This window comes from Sinohyriopsis cumingii, chromosome 18 (assembly GCF_028554795.1).
Source record: "Sinohyriopsis cumingii isolate HCF-2022 chromosome 18, ASM2855479v2, whole genome shotgun sequence".
In the NCBI taxonomy this organism is placed as follows: domain Eukaryota; kingdom Metazoa; phylum Mollusca; class Bivalvia; order Unionida; family Unionidae; genus Sinohyriopsis; species Sinohyriopsis cumingii.
In genome coordinates this window covers 94,921,159-94,945,269 of record NC_142978.1, presented here as the reverse complement: position 1 = coordinate 94,945,269, position 24,111 = coordinate 94,921,159, and the positions used below count along the sequence as shown (strand labels likewise).

At 37.2% G+C, this 24,111-nt stretch overlaps 1 protein-coding gene across 1 annotated transcript in view; it reads left to right on the top strand.

The window, feature by feature from the left end:
* The first annotated feature begins 1,303 nt into the window (after positions 1-1,303).
* Positions 1,304-24,111, top strand: part of LOC149777531 (uncharacterized) — a 75,330-nt gene continuing 52,522 nt past the window's right edge. The window contains exon 1 of the mRNA XM_089942123.1: positions 1,304-1,325. The gene's annotated coding sequence lies outside the window, so the exon portion shown is untranslated. The remainder of the gene's footprint in view (positions 1,326-24,111) is intronic.

Genomic DNA, 24,111 nt, shown 5'->3' with positions numbered 1-24,111 from the left:
TTAGATATCTTGGATTTCTAAGTAGAAATAAAAATGGTTTGTGCATTTAGCTGAGTGTTAAATCACATTTGCCTTGCTATTGAGTTATCGTGCACATCAAGTCATTACGCTTGATCTTGTTTCATTCATTTTTAATGATGAGCGCATGACCGTATGACTTGGATGCTGGTGTAATGAGAGGCCGTTGCTTGATTCATGCATGGAACGAATTATAACCCACTAACGTGTAGATAATATTGATGTGCTTGTATACAAATTAATTTCATATATTCAAGTCTGTGTGTGCGCGCGTGTGTGTGTGTGTGTGTGTGTGTGTGATTAGTAGCTTTAACAATCTTTCAGTTATGTTGCTACGATGTCTATAGTGTGGCAGTTTGTAGTGATGTCTAGCACTGGGTCATCATGCCGCAGACATGTTGCATGATGTCTGTCCCACCCAGTCACATTATCCTAACACCAGGTGGACCAGTCCTAACACTAACCTCTTAATGCTGAGCGCCTGTTAGTATCATTTTTGTAAGTGCTTGGTATGACTCGGTCGGGGGTCGAACTCGCTAACTCCCGCATCCGAGGCGAGTGCTATAACCATTAGGCCACCACAGCGGTTAATTATTACGTATCACGCGGAGCGGTCATATATTGATGCACCCTAACATACCTTGTGATCCAGAGATAGGTGCCTTCCTCTCTCTTTAGTATATAGGTGTTCATTTATAATCATTATTCATTATAAATACCTTACATTTCTCTGTAAAAAGCGAATGATGCCTACTGAGTTTTCACGCACCTTAAATCCATCATTTTGGGTTGGGATGGGGCACCATGAGGACGTGGCCGTGAATGCGAACTTAGCCATAGTTGCTGTTACTCGCGGCATGGGTTCGATATCTACTTGAATGGATCAAGTAAATCTTATCTGGTTAGATTATGTTTTTGTGGCTCTCTCACTCTCTCTTTTTGTATATATATATATATATATATATATATATATATATATATATATATATATATATATATATATATATATATATATATATATATATATATATATATTAGGTTTGAAGGTCGAAGTTTATAACACTGTAAATACTACACGTAATTTATCATCAAATCGTGTACTTTACACCGTCGATGCCAACACATGATTATGTACAAACTCAATGACCATTATGCAGACAGGTGAAAACAGCAAGGTCAAGGCATACGCAATTATATGTATTGAAGTGACTATGGGTGTAAGCATATGTTCGTCTTCTCACTTACAGGATCTAAAGAACCGTCGACATGAGGATCATGCAAACAAACCTTCTCGAAAGCAGTACCAGGTAAGATTGTCTTTATTGTTACAATTTTGATGCTTGATTTTTCTGTTTTGTTTTATTGGCTTTTCTCATTTCTTCTTACACACGGCGTCCAAAAGAGAATGGCGCGCTTTCGATTTAACTTGGGGAATAGATAAGTTAATGAAGCAAACTTGTTTCATCAATGTGTACCCTTGCAAGAATATATATTTGCTAGTTCGGGTGGGTGTGGTTACAGATTATGTTGCTACGTGCATATCGTCAAAGATACTCGACCGCAAAATGCATTTAGGCATACAGCCCTTTCATGTCCCATTATCTGTTAGTAACCACCATAACATTTTTTTCAGCGAATATAACTGAGCTCAACTGCTATTCATATGATATTTGAATTTCGTTATATAAAGTTTTTTCTCGAGCGAAAAATGATTGAAAAGTCATTGCCGAAAAGTTATTTGTATGAGTTCACTGTACAGACTGCTCAGGTGGCCTAGTGATTAGAGCGTCCGACTCGGATGAGGGAGGTTGTATATATGATATATAAATTCAAACAATTATCTCAAGACTCCTATCAAGAAAATAATATACAAAATTCTTAGAGTACATGAATCATATTACATTAAAGACAAATTATTCCAAACAGTTATATTCAGACTCCAATCAATGGGAAATGTTTTTGAAAATAATATGGATAAATTCAAACAGTTGTATTCAGACTACTATCAGATAAAACTTGTATTGAAGTATAATACGGTTCATTGCTTCATTTCCCCCCTTATTCATAATATTCTCTCAAGATTTCCATTTAAACTTCTCTTGAATCTTTTCACAAGAAATGTACTTTCTACTTCTTACTCGGAGTCACGCCCACAACTAGATTGACTAATTTTGCGCCTTACGACAGTTATTAAACACGAAATTTCGCAGGGAAACACACTCCTAATGGATACTTATCCAATCAAGGTTTAAGGTTTATTTAACCGCCAAAATTATCACACCCTTATCTAGGTTTCGGAAAATTCCATATTGTACGCGTCCCTTAATAAACCGATCTCTGCAAGGTTGTAACTTATGAAAAATATTTTAGCATGTCCAAATGCTATTGCTACAACATCTCAATACTTGGCCAGAAAGAAAAGCGTGTACTCCCAGCAGCCAAATCGCTTAACTCCCGGGCGAAATTTAGCAGTGTGACTTTCTAAGATGGCGGTCATGTACATAATTGTAAATGTGTTTGCGCCTTCAATAAAAGACGTCACACACACACACACACACACACACACACACACACACACACGATTTCATATACAATGTCAGGTCTTGTGAGCTCCAAGATTCACCCGCCCAGGAAGGCCACTTGAGAGGGAAACTTTTTGAAATCTCCCACTAGGCGAGTCTCACCATACCATATATTTGTTTTCATCCATAGATGATAAAAACGCTTTTTTCGTTTTTTATTTTACCTCGAAAAACGCGTTTTTTTTTACGTTTTTTTTATTTTTTTGCGTTTTTTATATTTGGTACTTCCAAACAAGTTGCTGTTAGGGTCTTAGCACAGGTGACGTCCGCCTCCTCCTGCGAGAGAAACTGGTCAACATTTGACTTCCTTCACACGAAAAAGCGAAACCGTATGCAGTGCAAGAGAGTGCGAGATGTAGTGTTTGTGCATGCAAATCTTCGCCTAGAGTGGTCAGATCAGTCAAATGGTGATAACGACATTGAGTGAAAAAAATTTCAATGTTATCTGGACTACGGTTTAAAACTTTTGACATTTTTTCATATTTGTATCACTGAAACTTTAAAACTGGTATGTAACGTGTAAATAAGTAAAATATTGATTTTTGTGTTGCCTAAAAACTACTGGAACGTTTATTTTTTGTTTTTTATTTATTGAGAAAAAAAATGCGTTTTTTTACGTTTTTTATTTTAATTTTAACGTTTTTAACATCTATGTTTTCATCGAACTGCATATAAGTAATTCATACCACTAAGGTAGTAGTTAACGCAAGCAATAAATGCAGCTGCACGGTAGTTGCGAATGATTTCGCTTATAATTTGATTACTTCCCAAAGCGTGTTGCACTGAATACCACGCCCCTATCACAGTTGATTATACCTATTAACTGTTCGTTTTGATTGTTTGTTATTTAAACACAAATAACTATACCACATACTTTGGAATGTGTTAACATTTTTACAATATTACAGCAGTTCACCGCTCTACCCGTCCCTGTAAAGCATTACCTTTATATAGAAACAACTCCTTAGAGACTTGCTTTGGTACTTTACGGCACAGCGACACAAGTAGGTTGTTTAGTGCCGAGACAATTAAGGTACCTTGCCCAAGGAAAATCCACCAGAGGCTTAAAAGATTTTGAAAGATTTTTATCACGGGGAAATACGTCAATAAGCCACAATTGTTTAATCTCATGTCATCAATATAAATAATTAATAACACGCACACGTAACATACACACACGCACACATTGCTCTGACAAATGTACTGGCTGTCTTTATTGATTGAGAAGTTATGAATAAGATAAAGTGGTTTATATTCTAGTTTTTAACATAGCTACTTTGCAGGTATTGGGAACAAGGACTGTTCACCGCACCATCTATGGGCTAGACTTCTATAAAGACGAAATCTTTTATCGTAATCGTACATGTATATACTAAAAGGTAAAAAATGGATTCTGGCCTTTATGAAAAGAATATGTTTCCTTTACAAAGACTGAATGATTCTGTCTTTTCTGCTAGGCGAACTGTAATTTTGAAAATAAAAAAGAAGTCACCATATTTAGTAAGTTTGCTAAACTTATTTACGATCTCAAATAGATCGCTTGAAGTGTCCTAAATGTATGACTCTGTGAAGATGGAAGTGACCTGTGTTTAGGATTTGGACCCTGCCCATGAACTGGTCGCGTAGTAGAAACTATGACAAACAAATTCTGAGCAGAAGAGTTTAATCTGGAAATTGTTTCTTCTCTTTCATAATAAATTTTAATTCTGGTCCCGTGAAATGATTGATTTCATGACTGCGTGTCTTTATTATCGGGGGGGGGGGGGACCAAACAGACCCCCCCCCCAATTTCCGAAAAAAAAGTGTTTTATGTGAATGTGTATCTCCCGAAGGTGTCTTGTTTGTTATATTTAACTAAAGAATTTCGATCAAAAATTTCTGATTACATTTGTGATGGGGTATTTATAGTTTCCTAGTGTTTTATATAGGGTTGTTCATCCGAGCTAGGTTTCCTTCACCTTTTTCGAAATCCCTTCCCTAGAATTTATTTGTGACATTTGCTAGAGGTCTCCTACGTCCCATGTTTGCTATGTGTACTTTGCTATATTGTGTGAGTGCTATATATAGTTTTCGTGTCGGGACAGCAGTATTCTTCAATCACGCCAGTTGTCATACTGACCTATATTATTATTAAATATAAGTATAATTTCGAATTTCGACGAGTGAATTATTTATGAGTAGAAGAAGACAACCTATTGTTGTATGTGTGTGATCATAAGTGTCACTCCTCTTAGAATTATTCTTAATATGAGGTGTCTGTACTCGAGTTAGGGTCCATACTTCTGTTTTTAGTTGTATATCTCCAGACTTCGAGTTTGGCCCGCTCTTAATTTAGGTTATTAGCCAAAGTGTTCCAAATGTTTTTATTTAACTATACAGTATGGGAGCTGTATAGTTGTTCGGAGGAAATATAGAAAGTTAGAAGGGTTTGAAAGAGTTCCTAATCCCTCTATTTATGTTATGTTTGAATGTTTATGTTCGTGTTCTATGTGGGATGTTTTTCTTAGGCTCTTTCATGGGCCTGTCCACTTCGCGTGTCGCCATGTGATATAGCCCCATGGCGTCATTACCTCGTACTTAACCCACATAGTTGCCCTGTACAATCCCTCTGAAGGGGAAATGGTGAAGTAAGGAAAGTATTACTTAATAGAGTTCTCATTAAATTATATATTATATTATATTATAGTTTAGCTTGAAGATAGACTTTCGTTTCTATGCTAATATTTAATTTTTGTTTATGGCACTTATATTTTCTTTGTATCCTCCAGGGTAGATGGGTGGGATCGGGGCCCCAATCCGCATTTTCGTTACGCCCCTACTTGGGCGTTATACCAGTGTCTCTTTCCCACCCCCTCCCCTGTTAGGTAGCCCTGGCAGGCTATCGACCTATTGTGACAACCTGCCCACAGGCCATCATAGTAGCCGTTATGTAATTTGTTATTTTATATAAGATTTTTTTTATTATCAAAGTTTCCATCTAGATAGAGTATATTTTTTAAACGTTTTTCTAATTTCATGTTGTTTGTTTTTTGTAATAATATTATTATGTTTCTTATCTTATAGGTGTTGTCTAAAGTTGTAAAGCGCTTAGAGCTTCTAAAGATTAGGCGCTTTATAAAGTCCTCATTATTGCTATTATTATTATTATATGGTTCCCCCGGTACCTTTCTTTTCTTTTATTTCCAAAATGACTTCTATCCTATGCTTTTGCGTCTTTTCACATAGCACCATTGTATGTATTTTACTAAAGGGTTTTTTTTTACACAGTAGACATTTTGGCGATACTCTGATCATATGCCGTCGCACTGCGACCTCTCCTGTCTCCTGTCAACCACGCATTGTGCATGTATTTGAAGCAGAGGCTTTGAATTTTTAGGGAGTCTAGTTTCGCCCAGTGCCCCCATGCTCTATCCCAATTTATGTGTATTTTCTTGCTACACCTTAGATCTTACCATTTTTGTATATTGTTCCCTTAACCATTTAAACGCCAATTTTTATTTTGTTCCCACAGTTCCCTCCCATCCCTGTATTTAATTAACAAGTCTTTAATATATTTAAATTTGCTTGGTATTTCCAGCTTTTTCATTAGTTTATTATTCTTATAGATATCTCCCCTATTTCGCATTGTAAACCCAAACCAGCATATGTATAACCCTTCCCTTCTTTATTATCCCACTCTGCTTTTGCAATGATCATCAGCATGTACTTGTCTACCCTACTGACTATGCCACAGAATAATGTAGTACTAATACCAAGTCAAAACAGGCTGTTCAAAGAAGAAATGTTGACATATTTACACAGAGGCTTCAATTTTATAATCTAGCCACACATACATACATACAGATAAAGGTATGGGCCAGTTAGGTTTGCAAACTGAAGTGACAATACTACTTTACATCGTGTATACTCAATGTATTGGTCTACCGATTATATATATATATATATATATATATATATATATATATATATATATATATATATATATATATATATATATATATACACACACACACATATATATATATGTATGAAATGAATTGTCATCCTTATAAAAAAAAAACTTTAAAATGTTATTGAATGTGCATATAGGATTTTATATGGGTTTTCCCAGACTCTTACACAATATCTACACCAAAAAGGAATGGTGTACCTCATCAAAGTTTGTTACAAAATAATCTAATAAAATAATATTTTTTACTCTACTGTGCTTTAAGAAAAAACTATATTTCTGGAACCTACATTAAAATACTATTTCTATATATATCGTCATGGCCATACAATCAAACATCACTACGACTAACTACATAATCAATTTATCTGAGTTAATGGAGATAACTGCATAATCAATTTATCTGGTTAATAGGGATAACCGCATAATCAATTTATCTGAGTTGATATAGAGATGAAAATTCTTGCCCGAGGTCTCTTGTCGAATTTCGTGCAGCTATTACTCATCCTCTTCACTGCCTTGTTAACGTTATTAAATTTTATTTGAGGGAATCCAATTATTTCTAGCTGTCTCTTTATTACAATATGACACTTAGTTTTCAAAAACATGCAGAAAAAAATTGCAATGTAAGAACGTTCGTGTTTTTCTGTCTGATACAAATATGCTTATTTTGCAATAGGTTAAGAGGTTCTCCCGTGTTCAGGTAGAAGGTCGATTAAAAATGCTGATACAATGCATCATTTTATGTCAGCAAACATCAAAGTAATTTACTACGGGATTTTCTTTGTAATGGCGCTTTTAATTTGTTTCCATATCTTGAAAAAGGTGTACGAAGTTAGCAATAGAGCTAAATTTGTGAACTTTACCCTAGGATATGAATTAGACATTTTGTCGACAACTAATTCATGAAATGCTTGCATCTAAAGCTGGATTTTAAAAAAAAAGTTTTTTGCCGCATTTAATATCACAAAAATGTCATGACTTACAGTATTAATCTACCGGCTGAAGAGAAATTTGAATATTCAAATTAGGACAAAATGCATTTACGTTAGGATAAGCAATAAATCTGAGTTAACTTCAGACAATCTCACCTTGTCATTACACTCAACCAATCCTATCTATGAGAACCTAGCATCGTTGCTGTTTTTTGTGAATACAAGACCTAAATTGTTTCTAAAAGAGTTGAAAAATACACATTCGAACACAGGTATGTGACCTCGAACCACGACTGCCGGCTTTAAAGTACACCCGTCTCTGCGAATGCTCTACTCCCGTAAGCTATCGTGGAAAAAATGATAGCCCTGGTGTCCTCTCCTCCTTCGCTTCCTAGTTTAGATATTTGAACGTTTTATGTTGGGGTGTGGGATCAGAGCAAATTGTTGGAATTCGCTGGTTCTTGATATGGCGCCATAGTGTGGTCCGTGTACTAGCAGGCCTACCAAAATCAAACAATGTTACACTGAGCCATACCTGCATGAAATATATATATATATATATATATATATATATATATATATATTATATATATATATATATATATATATATATATATATATATATGATTTCTTGAAATTACGAGTATAATGTTCGTTCTTTCATTTATTGCTGACAGTCAAGAGGAAATCACAGCATAGATGAAATTTAACCTGGCACTCGCCATTTGCATTTGGTAGTCACATGACTACACAAATCTCTCAGTCGGTACATCCATAACATCAGCGGTCCAATAGTCACGTCATATCAACAATAAACCCCTTTCTAATTGTTGTGGCACAAAAGAACCAAGTAAAAGTCACATAATGTTTGCAAAAAATGAAAGGACACACAATTCTAAACCTATTTATTCCGAGATTGATTGATTGATTTGACCTAAATCGACAGAGAACTTGCTTTCCCAGCAACCTGGATAAATCCAGATACATGAAGCAGATAGCACACGTCTTGGCAGTTGTCGAATGATTCCAAAGATAAAATCGTTGAATGAGTCCGTTCCAGCAGAATACAACAAAACTTAATTTATTGTCCCGGGAGATTATATCAACGTGCAAATGTGTACAGATGTTCGAGAAAACATAAATGAAAATTCGACAGTAGATGACTGATATATGTTCAACCTTTTAGAAAGAATTGAAAGAATCGTTTTGTATACTTGTAGAATTTTATATGGGTTGTCCAAGACTCTTACACAATATTTACCCGAAAATGGAATGGTGCACCTCGTTGAAGTTTGTTCCAAAATACTCTAACACTTTTTGCCGACAAATAATGCACGAACTTTGTACATATCAAGTTGGACTGAACAAACTTTGACGAAATTTAATACTGCAAAAATGTCATAATTTACAGTATAGAAGAGGAAGATGTTTGAAAACATTTCTTGATTTACGATGGATCGAAAGAATATGTTTGACATATGAACCTGCTCAAGAGAAAGTTGATTATTTTCAAGACTAGTCCTCCAGGAAGTTCAGAACAAAATGCATTTACATCAGATAAGCAACAAATTGGAGTTAACTTCTGACAACTCCCCTTTGTCATTACACTCGACCAATCAAATCTATCAGAACCTAGCATTGTTTTGTTGTTTTGTGAATGCTAGAACTAAATGGTTTCGCAAAAACTGAGAAATACATTCAAACACAACTTTGTGACCTCGGACCAATACAACCGGCTTTGAAGTTCATCTGTCTCTCCTAATGCTCTACTCCACTAAGCTATCGGTGGTAAACAGTCTTAGTTTCCAGTTTTCGATATTCAGACATTTACGTTGGGTTCAGAACCAATTGCTTATTGAAAAGTTGGAACTCAGCCTGATCTTGATGTGGCGCCATAGGGTAGCCGCTTACTAGCGGATCTAGCAAACCTCAGATTCATGAGGCTCAGTGTACATGTCAATTATGTTGTCACGTGATATCAACAAGAACATGGTAGAATAAATCTGGCTTAATCAGGTTGCTGTGACAGCGACAGGTGTTTAGTTGTTGTTGTGTAGTGTACGTCGTATATCACTACAGATAGCCACCTGGTTAAAGCTTCTACCTTCTCCGGCTACAATGGTTCGTCCAGGCATTTCTTAAGATCAATTAATTAATGAATTAATTATGATAAGATACACACCTCACGTATACCGTTGCAGCAATATGCAAATGGGGTAATTTATTATTTCGGGAGATTTCATCAATGTGTAAGTGTGTGCAGGTGTTTGAGAGAACATAAATGAAAACGTTTACAGCAAGATTCTTGTTAGTAGTGCAAACTTAGAATCGTCACTTCCTGTAGTGCAAAGATATGTCTAGTCTAATGGCAGAATTGTTCGATTTTTGGCTTGATGCTGAGTTGGAATATCGTCAAGTTTTTAACGGCAGTTTGATTACTTTGTTTGGCTGTACCGTGCTATGGAAACAGCTAAATGCTTGTACCATGGACACACCGAGGCATCCGACATGGCTAGTCAAGGCAGATATCCATTTTTGCATTACGATTTCGAGCCCTACCAACTAAGGTACCGCCGGTACAGAAAAACAAACCGACAAAATCGGATGTAATACTTTTCAATAACGCTTACACGGTGATATGTAATTTGCACAGTGGAGATAGCATATTAATTAAACACGGCAACCTCTGGGTCAAACTACTATATAAATTTCAACACTAACACATATTTTGCAAGGTGAAAATTGATGTATACGTGCATGGATGGAGAAGCGTTCTTTACCTTCATTCTAAAAATAATACCCAACGAAACATAATCTTTGGATTGGATTTAGTAATGACACAAGCAAATCACAGTCACGGGTTAACGTCACTTTACTTTCGCGAGTCCGTGCAGAGCAAATGACAATATAACTTCGAGTCTGAGACTTGCATGATTTGGTGTTCACCCCTACGTTGAGTATGTTTCTTACCCATTCGCAGATCATTTTATTTTAGTAATTATTTTCATAACTTCATTTGACTTCTATTACGATTGTTCTTAATTGTTGATGCAATCAAGATCAATTTCATGAAAATGACATCAAGCTCTCAGTCTGACAATTGTCAAATACATACATAGTAGATTGCTGACACCTATCTAAAGGTGATTCTCACGAGGAAACCGCGAATATCGCCCAGAGATAGCGACACATGACAAAAAAATACCCATAACAATGGCAAGCTCGCGAGATTCTTCTGTCACATAGGTGTGAAAATACCGTAATTTACTCACGTATAATGTGCACCTAAATACGTATAGATTCAGATTATCACTTGCATAAACATCCGGTAAATCAGGGTCTATGTTTTTCCTTAAATCACATAAAGCAATAGAACAGTGTGAATCCAAATTTGACATCGCATGATGTCTGGGTCTGCGCTAAGCGGTATATACAGGTAAATACGGTAAACCAATAATGGAGAACCACATAAACAAATTGGAAGAATCTGGTAGTTCATCTGACCAGCCTAGATCAGATACCGTGGTGTGTCCTTTGGCAAGACATTTTTTCTGCAATTGTCCTGGCACTAAATAAAGTACTTGTGTTGCTGTGCCGTAAAGCACCAAACCAAATAAAAAATCGACTGTCTCACAAGAACAGGCAGTGTGATGTAATTGTGAGTAAAATAGGATGATATGGTTTGACCTTGTCTGGTTCCACGCAATGTTGAGTTATGAATGTCAAAAACTACATTTGCTTTGCATGCTGTATGTAAATCATCCCGTATTGCATCACCACATGTTTATTCTTTTTTCGTTGTGTCGTCTCCTGCAGGAGATGTATATCATTTCGTCGTCAAATTTATGACATGCGGTAGATTATTTTCTTCGCACACTGTTACTGTTTCGTATCAATCTTTACATATTTCGTTTGGATCACGCTGTCAAAAAAAGCGAAAATGATTCATCATCATCATCATCGTCATCATCATCATCATCACCACCTTTACTAGTATTATTATTGACCGCTCCCGTGGCCTAGTGGTTAGAGCATCCGCCTCGGATGCGGGAGGTCGTGGGTTCGATCCCCGGCCGAGTCATACCAAAGACTTACAAAAATGGTACTAACAGCTGCCTCGCTTGGCGTTCAGCATTAAGAGGTTAGTGTTAGGACTGGTCGGCCTGGTGTCAGGATAATGTGACTGGGTGGGACATGATGCTACGTGTCTGCGGCATGATGCCCCAGTGCTAGACATCACTATAAACTGTCACACTGCAGACATCGTAGCGATATGACTGAAAAATTGTTAAAGCTACGTTAAAAATCCAAATCACACACACATACACTATTATTATTATTATTATTATTATTATTTTGGTTGTTGTGATCACTAGCCTCACGTATACAATTTTGTTTTATTTTGTTTTGGTTTTGTTTTGAAAACATTGTATAGCCATTATATAAGGGAAACGGTTTGGACAAACATCATAATCAAATTAACATTAAATTCATAAAATCGATTATTAATTTTTAAAAGTTCATTTCATACTTAAAATTGACCATCGTTGGAACTTTTTTAAAATTTGGTTATGTGTTTGTCATCCTTTGTGCAACCAGAATGTAAGCAAGGAACATCAACGGTTCAACAGAAGCAAGATCACGGATACGAGGAGGCGGAATGGTGGCGGTGGTGGTGGTGCAGACATATTCTTCTGTAGCTGATATACATATGCAAGACGGTGGACAGCAGATCACCATGGTGGTTCCTAATTGGCAGTTTCAATACTTCTATTTGATTAATTTTTGGTCGTACATACACTTTAGATCCGAAAGACACAGCTGGTTTTAGATTTCAGTGAATCTTGCTTTGTGCCCGATCTAGAACATTTGCCTTGGAGTAAACTCCAGATGATTTGGTAGGTATCGTGTGTGTCGTGTGGATGGTAGGCATTGTGAAGATGGTATGTATGGTGTGGATGGTAGGCATGGTGGGGATGGTAGGTATGGTGGGGATGGTAGGTATGGTGTATGTCGTTGTGGATGGTAGGTATCGTGAAGATAGTATGTATGGTGTGGATGGTAGGTATGGTGGGGATGGTAAGTATGGTGTGGATGGTAGGTATGGTGGGGATGGTAGGTATGGTGTGGATGGTAGGTATCGTGAAGATGGTATGTATTGTGTGGATGATAGGTATCGTGTGGGATGGTAGTTATCGTGTGGATAATACAATATTTTGAATTGGTCTAAGGCGCTCGACTTGACAGATCACTGACTTCTCACCTCTGTTTGAATGGGTTCGAATCTATAGCTTGGCCTACGTGTATATGTGAGAAAACTTGCCACTAGCGTCCCGTTGGTCTTTGGTTTTTCCCGGGGTTTCTCTCTCGAGTTCTTCCTCTACCAAATATACTGAAAAAAAGCATTTAACCCACAACAAAAAGCCAAAGTTGCATTATTTACTAAAAGTAAACCCTTCTCTTGGTCTAAAATTGTGCAATTTGTCATATCACAGTACATTCATTGATAGAAATAATCCATCTTTTGAAATCAACCATGTAGTCTAAAAATGTACAATTTATCATACCACTGTACCTTCATTGATAAAATTAATTCCATACGTAAAATCAAGTATTTGGTCTAAAAATGTGTAATTAGTGAATCCACGTTACCTTTATTAATAGAATCATTTCCTCTCTTGAAATCAAGGTTATATTGTCTACAAATATGCAGTTAGTGATATCATACTACTATAGTTAATGATTTCTGGGTGAGGTATTAAAAGTAAAAACAGGACTAGAGTTCTCTGTTCCACTCAATCTCCATTAAAAGACAAAACAACACATTTAAACATTGCTAAAACTAAACACTCACAGTGCGTGACCTGTACATGCCATAATGCGAGGGGTCACGCAAAAATAGTTTTGACTCCCACACACAACCGACACGGTCGTGTTTGGAAAATAAATCGCGATTCGCAATAATCTTCGGAAGAAAAAAGGGACATGTTTTGACCACCATAGTGATAGAACTGTATAGTGCATAATCTAATTACGTAGATTGTAAGAACAGTAAACAGTCCTGCTAATAGAACATATACAACATCCTTGGGGCAGTTTATTCAGCTAATTATCTTGGATTAAATTTAAAGATAATAGTTGGTAAGATAATTGTTGTAAAAACTCTTGTTCTGTCCATAGTCATACATCTTTTTCAGCACTTCCAAATCCACCAGCAAAAGTTGAAGTAGAACTAAATTTAAATTTGTATGGGGTGGAAAGGTAGAGAGAATAAAACGTGATATACCAGTTTCCCCAGAAAACGAGGGAGGACTAAATATGATACACATATTTTCATTCATTAGGTATATTAAGATAAGATGGGTAAAAAGATTGATGGTAAAGGAAAATGGAACGTGGCATAATTTAGTCAATGCAACTATAATCAGAAATAAAAAGAATATTTGGAATTTAGGGAGAAGGAAATTAATGAATTTAGTATGTTCATTAAAACAGTTTTTAGTGAGATATAACTTTGGCAGTATCTAATCGGAAAGAGGAACCGCAAAGTCCAAACGAGTATCTATCCATGAGCATTATAAATTTCGTCTCCCCTAAATGAATATGTAACTTGTATCTGACTTAATGGTAAACAGGAACAAAATACTGTAATATCACAAAGTAGATGTCACCTAGATTGTGTACCATATGCATGTGTGCATGAGCGTGCTTTCTTTTTCTGTAGATTATATTTACTATCCCTAGATTATCTGATAACCAGAAATGTTTGATTGTAACGTGACCTTGGGATGGTTCCCGACCCAGTTGTCAACCTATTAAGGGGTAAACAAAGATCTTTGAGGAAGTTTGAACAGAATCTAGTAGCATCCAACCTCAAAGAAGAAGACATGACACCTGTGTTACCTTCAACCCACCCCACCCCACCCCACCCCGGAACGTTTGAGAGCAGCAAAGACTGCATCTTATTAAGAACATATTCCACTGTTGAATGGATTTCAAAGATAAACTTTGTATAAATGTCTCTGTTGTTGTGTTTATGAGTTTGAGCAAAAGCGTGTACACGTGTGTGGCGGTAATATTGGACAATGCTAAGCCTGTTAACTATTTTCGTTATGAAAGTAAACAGATGTTACATCTTAATATCATATTTAACATAGGCTAATATAAAAATTAACTTATTCTCCCATGGACATCACTTTTCTTAGCTCACGCACGGACCCCCTTTTGGGATCTCAAAATACACTTGTATATCCCCCCCCCCCAACACTTTCAGGAAATATGGCCGATAAACCTGTAGTTTATTTTTGGACCCAAGAAACTGTGAAATTGAAAGGCACTCTCTTGTGCGAAAACTTCGATAGTTCCAGCTCCGCTTCCAGCCATTTTAAGGTGCCGCTTGCCAAATAACGTGACATTGTTTGAATGTACAACCCATTACGTATAAAATTTGGATTATCATTTGCTTCACAATTCTAGGTTCCACGCTTCCTTTTCCTTTCGTGATCAATACTCACCTATCCAGTAATTGTTTTGTGCACATATCAGCCCAGAATCGTGTTCCTCACCCACATCACCCCAGTTCAAATGTCGAAACATGGTGAAAAAGCGTTCAGAAGTAATGTTTAGCTTCAATTGCTATCAGCATAACTCTACTCACACGATAGGGTGAGATTAAAGACCTTAGCACGCAAAGTAGTTATTTTATAGGAACTAATACACCCCTCACCTCGCTTCGTGTGCGCACATCGCCTCTATTACGTGCTGCTATAGTCATATACGCCGAAGGAAGAAATTTCTGTCTACATTGTGATGGCGATATTATTTACTGTGAAAACACTCTCATATAAAGGATGTTCCTATTCGTGAGTACACACACACACACACAGACACACACACACGCGCGCGCGCGCACATACACATCAGGGTCGTTTAATTACTGTCAACTAAGTTTAGTTTAGCAGAGCTCCACAAGTCCGAAGCTGTTTGACCACTCATGTGGCTTAGTAGTTAGAGCGTCCGCCTAGGATGCGTGAGGTCGTGGTTTCGATCCCCGGCCGAGTCATACCACAAAGACTTATAAAAATGGCACTAACAGCTGCCTCGCTTAGCTCTCAGCATTAAGAGGTTAGTGTTAGGACTGATCGGCCTGGTGTCAGGATAATATGACTGGGTGGGACATCATGCTACATATATGCGGCATGATGCCCCAGTGCTAGACATCACTATAAACTCCCACACTGCAGACATCGTAGCGAAATGACTGAAAAGTCGTTAAAGCTACGTTAAAAATCCAATCACACACACACACACTCAAGCTGTTTGACGGCATGGACTTCAGAACTAAGGTCAAATGAATAGAGAGCTACAGCAGAGTTGCCAAATGTCGGAGATGAGTACTTGCGTACTAGTGGCTGATTATTATGGTACGTAATTTCAAGAGAAGTAAAGTCTGTTTTATCATCGGCAAAGGCACGTGCAAAGCAAACAGCATGAAAGTCTAGATTTAGTACAAATTAATAGCGCACATTAACTTTATTTCAAGAGAGAAATAAGAAATCAATGGAATATTATACGAAAGTACAAAAATACACTAAGAAGAAATACAAACTTACAGAGAAACGAAATACAGTAGATGGATTCTACACTCGAGCAAGAAAAGCAAGAAAACATGGCAGCTGCCCACAATGCAATAAGAAACTTGGAAAATTATTTCAAGACAAAGAGAATTGAGAAAGAAGAAGGGCCATTCCTTGAATGTTATTATCAGGAGGGTACCCAAGAACTGGACACGAGGAATAAACCGAGAGAAAGAGTACCTGTTACAACAACTGTAATAATAACTTTGAAAATCAGAAACTCAAGACATCTTACAACAAATCTACGCTATAAACAGGAAAGAATAATATGACCCAAAGGGAACTTGCCGGGAGAGACGATGGTAGTAAAAAGACCGGTACCAATCCTAAAAATTCAAGAAGCAAACAAGAGAACTTCACTTATCCAACATCCTCATAGAGATAACGTTAGATGACACAGTCGACCGGTTCGAAAATCGATTTGGCGTAAAGGTGGAGACACCAAGATTGGCGACCGTCCCAGGAGTTTCAATATACAAAGGGATTAGAATACTTGAAATTCAAAAGACAAAACTTAGGAATTAAAAGAGCTTTCTACATGGATGTTCGACAAACGCATGGTATAAGGGATGCATACACCACAGCAAATGTAACAGATGTGGAGAGACAATGTACACTCCACACAAGTGCCCAAAAATCTCAACGGAGATCCAGGGAGGAAGGAAAATGAACAAGCTTACACCGCAACGCTGGAAATTTTCCGAACTTTTAGGCAACAGAAACAACAGCAAGAACCACCAGGACAAAAGCAACAAAAACAACAACATCAACAAGACAATCAGAAACAAGAGATAGTAAAACAGAAACAGCAACACCACGAGAAAAAACAAAACCTAGAACAAAACCACAAATAACAGTAAAGGCAACAAAATGGATAAAAAAAAAACTTCAACAGCAGCAAGAAAATCAGAAACGAGAGATGGAAAGACAAAAGCAACACAGAAAAACAAGAACATCAAAGCTCAAAACATTAACAAGGAGAACAACAACACCAACTAGAACAAAAGCAAGTTCAGCAACAACAACAAAAGAAATTACATAAACAAGTAACATGAATAAAGAAATAAAAATCATACGAAATCCAAGAGAAACAAAGGATGGGAGAAAAAGCAAAGAAACAAACACAGCCGATTATTAAGACGGAAAATACACAACAAGGGAAACATAAACAGATAGAGCAAAAACTAGGCTAAAAAAGGAACAACGAGAAAAACAGTGCAGCAAAGCGACAACTACAACCGCAACAAAAACAAAAAAAAAAAAACAGTACAACCAGCACAATCCGGTCTGACAGATGAACAGATAGAAATGTACCTGGAAGAATACGATGAATGCATAGAATACGCGATGGATAATCAGCCAACTACAAATATAACACCAAAAGAAACAATAACAATTGAGCCAAAGCAAGCAACATAAACAGAAGAAGAAATTAACAGAGATAGACGTAGAAGAAGGTCACTAACGAGACAAAAAGGGAACAAGAGACAAAAATGAGCGCAACATACCTGCTGAACGATGCCTTGAATGGATTTTCATTTTAGTTTCAATTCAGAATATATATATATATATATATATATATATATATATATATATATATATATATATATATATATATATATATATACATACATACGCATATAATAATACATTCTTACGAAGATGAAAGATATAAATAAATAAAAACAAGATATAAGTAAAAAAATACAGCACATTTACAACCATAAATAGGGCAGTAGGTCCTCCCTAAATGGTCTGAAAAGATCAACCAGGGAGAGCACCCTCCAAAAAAAAGTAATTTCAATTAGAATTACTAGATATCGCAGATCGAGTACTTGTGGGCGGTTATATTGGTATGCATCTGTTTGAAAAAAATATAATTGCAAATGTATTAACTAACCATTTTGCCTGTTAGGTCTGAGCAGTCGCAATATTATGGGAAGAATTTGTCAGAATGGGATTTAAAATAAGTGAAATGCCCATGTTTGTAAAATAGAAAGGTGTGAAAAAGGATGGGATTTAATATAAGTGAAATGTCCATGTTTGTAAAATAGACAGGTGTGGAAACGGACGGGATTTCATATAAATGAAATGGCTAGGTTTTGGAAAATAGACAGCTGTCGAAAAAATGGAAATGCAGTGTATGTTTCTCTGCCATGTTGCTCTGTAAAGTGTAATGATCAAATAGAATTGTTTCTCTGTTATGCTGCTCTGTAACGTGCCAAGATCCAATAGAACTGATTCTCTGTTATGTTGCTCTGTAACGTGCCAAGATCCAGTATAACTATTTCTCTGTCATGTTGCTCTGTAAAATGCCAAGATTTAAATCGTTTGCATAGTTCAAGTTTTAATTTGGTTAAAAGCAATTTATAAACGTCGAAAATCGGATGCATGTACCAGGTCACTGGTATTTGGCAATTCAATTGGAAATGTGTATTAATTTGACTTTAACAATTAACTCCCCAGAATCGTTGACTTGGCAAGGAAACACAAAAATACCAGTTCTAACTTTGAAAACACAGTGACATCTCCAAAGTGTCAACTCACCAGGTCGTGATTTGGTCATCACAAATTTCTATCAAAGATGAGAACTATTTCGGGACCAGAGAGCCTAAATTGTTCAGGCGTCTAACAATAAACATCGACCAGCCATCAGTTAATAATACCTGAATAGTAATTTCCAAATTCCCTTTGATCTTCATGTACCAAAGGCTATAGTTAATCATCACCTCGGGCAATGACAAACAATTATCAGTTTATTTTCTTCTGCTGACAGTTTGTTTGTTTGTTTGTTGTTCTCTCCATCTATCAGATTCGTTAAATTCGTAATAAAAGGGGTTGAACGTCTGATCAAAAACATTTAGAAATATATTTGTATAAGGTAAATATATTTTCCGCTTCCACTGTCGAACATACATAATTCAACATGTTATAGAATCCTCCGGTAGGGACTCCATAGTTTCCGTTTAACTGGTTCACCTGAAGTCACACCAATATTACAAATCGACTCTTGCGTCAACATGCTCGCACCCAATTGCTCTTTACGGCCACACGTTTTTAAGTCGTATGTTTGATATGTAAACAAATATTTTCATCATTTGCTACAATATTTTGCTTGTTCTGCCAAATAAGGCATATTTATTTCCTCAAATCTGGGGCTTTTTTTAGCGTAAAAGAGGAAAACAAGTAACATCTGGCCAGTTATTTGCTTATCGGGACAACTGTTCGCCGAATACCGCGGCTGAAAGTTCATAAATGAGTCAGTTACGCCGTGTCAGCGAATCAATAAATTATGAATGAGCCTATTTGCCTGTGAAATAGACTGTAAATAGCTTCACAAATCTGATAATCAGATAAAAGTCTTGACCCAGTTAAGGTAGCAAGTATATTCAGTGGTCTGGTATTTTGATTTATATGTATTTTTTCCTTGCTGATGGTTACTGTAGCATGACCAAGATCAATCCATGGATGAAAGTTTGAAATGAAACAAGCAACGTAGTATGAAATAAGGGATGAAACACGTCTTGAACTGTTTAGATTTTGCAGCTGAAAAATATATACATGTAACTCCACTTTGGAATCTAATAAAACCAGTCAGAAATGGCTTTTTACGCAGTGATCGTTCTGACCCAAACGAAATGAAAAGTGAACATTTTTGCTTATAATACATGATATTTGACAGGTTAAAGCCACAGAGGTGCTCCTAATCGTTCTAGCCCAAATGACGTAAAAAGTTCGCTTATTTGCTTTTAATACATCAAATTTGACAGGTTCAAACCGCAAAGGTTCTCGAGTTTCTTAATTTAAATATATAGCATATAATGCTTAAAAATCTCTTTAATAAATTTTCCGGTGGATTCATAGTGTATTTTAAAATTCATATATTAATAAACAGGACAAGCACGGAGTCCTTGTCAGAGGTGTTTCGTGTTACACAACAGAAACTTACAATTTTTAGTTTTTGATAATATCAATCAGAGGAAGTATTTTTCTTTTTTAAAACTTGGTTTCAAATATGAACAATGCCTGTCTCGAACGAATATCTTCCTGCGTGATGAATCCCATGTGTAAAGTATGTCCAACTCTATGCATTGTCCAAGTGTAAAGTATATCCAACTCTATGTATTGTCCAAGTGTACACCATGATGAAATTTTCTGTTTAATTCACGTTTTAAATAAAACCTTAATTACAAAGATAAATACTTCTTGATTTATTTTATGTCATTTATTATTATATTCTTAAATGGCTTGGAAACCCATCCCAAGGAAACAAGCTGTTTTTAAACGGCCTGGAAAACCTGCCCAAGAATACACACTGTTCTTAAACGACATGGAAACTCACCTAAGAATACACAGTTTCTAATCTGCCTGGAAACACCACCCAATAATGCACTGTTCTCAAATGGCTTCGAAAACCCACCCATGAATGCACAGTTCTTAGATGGCCTTGAAACCCAAAACTACATGTTGTTCTTAAAGGGCTTAGAAAACCCTACCATGAAGACACACTGTTCTTATACGGCCTGGACCCCACCCAAGAACACACTGTTCTTATACGGCATGGACCCCACCCAATAATCCACACTGTTCTTATACGGACTGGAACCCCACCCGATAATACACACTGTTCTTATACGGCCTGGAACCCCACCCAATAGTACACACTGTTCTTATACAGCATGGACCCCACCCAAGAATACACACTGTTCTTATACGGCTTGGAACCCCACCCGATAATACACACTGTTCTAATCGGCCTAGAACACCACCCAATAGTACACAGTTCTTATACGGCCTGAAACCCCACCCAATAGTACACACTATTCTTATACGGCCTGAAACCCCACCCAATAGTACAGACTGTTCTTATACGGCCTGGAACCCCATCCAATAGTACACATTGTTCTTATACGGCGTGGAACCCCACCCAAGACTACACGCAGTTCTAATAGGCCTGGAACCCCACCCAATAGTACACACTGTTCTAATAGGCCTGCAACCCCACCCAATAGTACACACTGTTCTAATAGGGCTGGAACCCCACCCAACAGTACACACTGTTCTAATAGGCCTGGAACCCCACCCAATAGTACACACTGTTCTAATAGGCCTGGAACCCCACCCAAGAATACACGCTGTTCTTAAAGAGCTTGGAACACCAGCATAAGAATACACGTTGTTCTGAAATGGCCTGGAAACCCACCCAAGAATATCCACTGTCCTTAAAGGGTCTGGAAAACCCGCCGACGAATGCACACTGTTTTTAAACGGCCTGGAAACCCCACCCAAGAATACACACAGATTTTAAAGGGCTTGAAAACCCCATCTAATAATACACACTGTTCTTAAAGGCTCGGAAAATCCACCCAAGATTACACATTATTCTTAAAGAGCTTGAAAACTCCACTCAGTAATCTACACTGTTCTTAAAGGGCCTGGAAAATCCACCCTACATCACACACTGTTAACAGTGGATTAGATTTTCGATTTCTCTTACTACTTTAGGAGCAAGCTACGAGTCGTATCATGTGTTAGTTTCCCGATCGCTTTCTTGTTCACTTTGCCGAGATTTGTATCCTTAAACGTGGTTCGGTAGTGCCAGTCTTTTTTATATCTATGATAATTCATGTCGGTATTTATCTTTGTCAGTATTACAGATAAGGGATCGTGCACAAAAGTACATATCTTTCAATGGTATAATACTCAGGGGAAAATGGGTACAGAATATACCTTATTTCAGATAGAATCATCTTTAAGATCACTGGGGTATATCATCTAGTTCAAAAGAAATATTATCATGTGATATATTAATGAAGGCCGACCTTTGCAATATGGAAATGACCAACCAGAGATCAAAGGGAGTAAACATTTTCATTTTCATCGCTCTTGCCTCTACCATCACTACCACTCGCACCATGAACGGCGTTTGGGGGTGGCAAGTGGGGAGACCGCCCCATTCCCCGCTCTTGCGGGGACCCCGCGCTTCAGGCCTAAGGTCGTCCTTATGAGTTTGTCAAGCTATATTCTCCGCCAAATAGCGAAAGATGATCTAGTCATGACATAATCAGTGTTTGCAGTAGCATAACAATCGAGATAGCGATACTCTGGCCCCGCGCGGTCATGGTCAGCCCTAGGCCCCGCGTACTCCTAACGCCGCCACTGACTCGTACCCCCGCCTCCTCCAAGTGAAATTACATGAAGGTGTTTCACTTACTGCGTTTTAAGTTTTTTCTTTTTTCTTTCTTTACTTTTTACTTATCTTTTGCTTTGTTATTTGTAATGTATTGTATAGTGTTGATAGTATTGCAGTCAAGGTTCACATTTGTCTCGGATACCTCACTCATTTCATCGTTTTCCGTTCGGTTGTCATGCTTAAAATCTTGCTGTTCATTGACCGGAATCCTTCAAGGAGAAAGTAAATAGGGTCGTATATAACCACTTGTACCACGCAATGGTAAAATATATAAAGCTGTAAAACCATTTCTAACACTTACTTGTTAGAGACATAAAAAATATATAATCACTTATAACCTCTCACTTTTTATATATGTAAAGATAGAATAATCTTACTAAGGTTAATATTAAATAGAAAAACATGTCATGACCCATGAATATTATACAGATGGGCGGACGTACAATTTGCTTTACAACGGAATGGCTGTTCGTGTCAAATGGAGTCGATCTTGAATTCTTTGGTCATATCCAGCCTGTCACAAGAATGTTTTCATTGAATGGCAGTGTGTGCAGAGGGTAGTAAAGTTATATGGTACTTACTTAAAATTCTATTCATTGCCACATCCATAAATAAAGACATAGCTTCATTTCTTTCACCATGGCGTGTCAGTCTTTTCAAACAGTTTCGCGAAGACACATGATCTTACTGCACCTTTGTCAAGCACAGGACATGTTCTATGAATCAGCTAGTCGTATTTGCATCAACCGGTGAGGGTCACGCTGGAAGGCATTTCCAAGGTGAATATTTGAAAGACAATCTCTTTGCTGTCTATACTGGAAGTTATACTATTCTATCCCAGAAGTTACGAAATCGTCGCAGTTTTCAACAATGACACCAAACAGGTCTGTCGCTTGATTTAACTTCTAACGGGTATAAAACAGATCAGATATGTGACAAGAAATATCACTTAGGACAGGTGTACACAATATACAGGCAGCCGACCGTGTGCTTAACACATACTTTAATTATTCGCACAACACTTTCGTTCAATTTAGATTGTCGCTCAGGCAAATGGTAGAGTTGTGAAAATGCGGTTTAGGAGGAGTTGAAAGGAGTCTGGGGACAGAACCCTTGTGGCAGATGCTTTTTAGCGCATACTTATAGCCATCCAACTGTAAAGAAAATGTACCCTATGAAAAAATTAGGTTTGCTTCGCGCTAATTAATTTTGGGGGGTGAGTGGGTTGGTGGGCGTAGGTCCCCCCCCCCCACTTAATTCCAGTTCTGTCCCAGCAGATTATCATCAGGAATTACGAACACCAAAATGCATTTATTTAAACAACTTTAGTGTTCTTCAACGCCATCATATACTTTTTTTTACTAGAGTAGATGTGTCACTGCTATTAGCATTTATGCGTGTTTCAGTTTCTCTCAAAGAATAAAACACGATACAGTGGATTTAATATACTTATTCAAGACCATAGTTGATCCATTGTTGAAAATTACAAAATTGGTTATCACGTGACCAGATGTTGAAAATCATTCGTTGTTTTCGCCCTAGTAAAAAATTATGAAACTCAGGACGGATCCAGAGCAGTGTGTGTGTGTGGGGGGGGGGGGAGCTGGCACCTTCCTTCCCATCCTACCCGACCATAAAATACAAAACAAACATACATAATCATGAAGTAGGCAGGCGGAACATTTCCTAGAGTACGTTTTCTTTAAAGTTAAATGATCAAAATTATGCCATGGTAACGTTTGAAATGCAGAAGCTTCCGGGAGCTTTGCCCCCATGTCCTCAGACAGGGGTTTGATCC